Source organism: Lissotriton helveticus, chromosome 4_1 (assembly GCF_964261635.1).
Source record: "Lissotriton helveticus chromosome 4_1, aLisHel1.1, whole genome shotgun sequence".
Taxonomy (NCBI): domain Eukaryota; kingdom Metazoa; phylum Chordata; class Amphibia; order Caudata; family Salamandridae; genus Lissotriton; species Lissotriton helveticus.
Genome location: NC_136063.1, coordinates 1,449,612,050 through 1,449,615,050, shown reverse-complemented (window position 1 = coordinate 1,449,615,050; position 3,001 = coordinate 1,449,612,050).

The window sequence follows — 3,001 nt, the reverse complement described above, 5'->3', positions numbered from 1 at the left end:
AGGTATATCAAAGATTTTGCCACTGTAAGCGCACCGTTAAGAGAATTGACAAAGCAAGGACAAAGCTTCTCGTGGACCAACGAATTCAGCAAAGCATTTGAAGAAATAAGACAGGCCGTAACAGCAGTGGATCACCTGGCCTATTTCGACCCAAGACTATGCACAGAATTAACAGTAGACGCAAGTCCAGTAGGACTAGGAGCAATATTGGCGCAGCATCAACCAGGGAGAGACTCCCCAAGACACATAGTGGCGTACGGAAGCAAGAGCTTGTCGGAGGTTGAGAAAGGATACTCTCAACCAGAAAAGGAGAGTTTGGCAGTAGTGTGGGCCTGCGAACATTACCACATGTTCATCTACGGGAAACCATTTACAATTTTAACAGACCATCAGGCACTCACAACAATATATGGCAATCTGAACGCAAAGATACCGCCAAGGATAGAGAGATGGGGAATCAGGCTCATGGACTACAACTTTAAGATTATTCATAAGCCAGGAAAGGAACACAACCCAGCTGACTATGTGTCACGGCACCCTCTGCCACAAGCCTCGCAAGCAACAACGATGGCAGAGGAATATCTAAATTTTTCATTGAAGCTCAGTACACCGACAACAATAACATTGGAAGAACTGGAATATGAAACAAAACGAGACCACACCATGCAGGAGACAATGAGGATCACCAAACAGCAAAGATGGAGGCACGTGAACAGCAACAGTAGTGTGGAAAGAGGGGTAGAGAAAGAAGAACTGCTAGCGTTCAAAAGGATAAGTGAGGAACTATCGGAGTGCGGAAATGGGATAATAATGAGAGGCACTCGGATAGTAATGCCCTGGACACTGAGAAAAAGAACAGTAGAACTGGCGCATGAATCACACAGAGGAATTGTAGCAACCAAAAAAATGTTGCGGGAAAAAGTGTGGTTTCCGGGATTAGACAACATGATGGAAGAAATGGTGACGCACTGTCACATTTGTAAATAACCGGGCCCTCATCAAAGCCGGAACCGCTGCAAATGTGCCAACTACCAAAGGCGGTGTGGACAGAGCTGGCGGCAGATTTTTATGGCCCCCTGGAAACAGGAAGCTACCTGCTGGTAATCATAGATGAATACTCAAGGTTCTCAATAGTGACACCGATAGCGTCAACATCGGCCAACGCAACGCTGCCAGTGCTAGATGATGTATTCGCAGCATGAGGCTCACCCTAGACACTAAAAACAGACAATGGCCCGCCCTTCTCAGGTGAGGAATTCAAAAGATTCATGGCATACCTGGGAATTAACCACAGAAGAATAACACTGCTGTGGCCACAGGCAAACGGCATGGCAGAACGGTTCATGGGAACCATCAAGAAGGCGATACAGAGGGCGAAACTGACGCAAATATCAACTGGGCAGGCCTTATGTCAGGTACTAAGGGACTATCGCAACACCCCTCACAGCTCCACGGGAAAGTGCCCTGCAGAACTGGTACTAGGACGTTCAAGCAGAACGAGACTGCCACAAATAAAGGAGGTGGAGAAGACAGAACAAAAGGATATCGCTGCAAGAGACAGGAATCAGAAAGCTAAGATGAAGGCCTATGCTGACCAGGGAAGACATGCAACAAACACAAAGATAAAAGAAGGAGACACCGTGCTAGTGAAACACAGACAAGTGAAGAAATCGGTCAGCGCCTAATCAACAGACCCCTTGACGGTGACGGAGGTAAAGGGGCCAATGATCACAGCGTCAGCCGGCCAGTATCACATCACTCAGAACAGCTCACACTTCAGGGAACTGAAAACAAAAGAAGAAGAGACGCCAAAGCAAGAGCTGGAGGAGGACAGACCACAAGCAGAATCACCCGCTGACCTCCGAGACCAGCGACCAAGAAGAGAATGCAAAAAGACAAAAAGATTAATTGAGGAGATGTAAAGGGACAGAGGCTATGGACACTGACAGGTCAGAGGTGTGGAGATCTCTCTCTCTCTCTCTCTCTCTCTCTCTCTCTCTCTCTCTCTCTCTGTCTCTCTCTCTCTCGCTCTTTCTCTCTCTCTCTCTCTCTCTCTCTCTCTTTCTCTCTCTCTCTCTCGTTTCTCTCTCTCACACCATCACCAAACAGCAAGCCAAATGAAAAAAATGTTTTGTTCACAAAAGGGGGGGGAGATGTCGTGCCCTGGACAATGGCACTAGGACCCTGGGGCACAAGGCCAGGGGACAAGGGGACACCGGACACCACATCCGGTCAGGGGAGGGGACCTAAGGACATTCTGGGAGTGGACCTCGGGGTGAGAGGTCGGGGAAGCATTGTACTCTGCAATGAGAATAAATCTTACTTGAATTGCCCAGCTGTGTCCTGCGTGTTTCCTGGGGTCGGGAACACGACAGTAACAAGACAAGTAAAAAGTCCAGTGGCTAAGGGAGGTTACAAATGCAGACAAGGCAGTACCAAGGAGGGACTAACAAGTCTATTTAAGAATGAAAAGCAACGATATCGCATGGACAGTAACAGGAGCCAATTGAAAAGATGAGTGAGACATGGGCTGGGTTTCAAGTCCCTACCTCAATACAGCATGCCTCGCAGAGCATCACATCTCCTTGTTACGCCAGGCTCCAGGGAGGTGCAGAATTATGGCACAAGTCCAACGCAAAATCTTTGTAAATGTGACCCAGCATGTTGTTTTGTTTTTCCAAATAAAATTATTTAAACGCAAATCAAAATATATCTGCTCTAATTGTTTGTGTGACTCTCCTATCTCAAATGGTTTATCTGAATGTTTTTGATTGATCACTTTCAAGATAACATACTTTATGTTTCAACCAAAACATCACTCCAAGGTTCTTCTATCCTATAAGCTCATTCTGAGGACACGTCCACATGGGCAGGCGTGTAACAAAGATGGTATAAGACATGTTTAATTGGTATATTTGATTAATATTTATGAATTTGAGTTTGTGTTGTTTCTGGTCATTTTTTTCCTTCCCAACATCATACTGATTTTAATTCGAAAAAT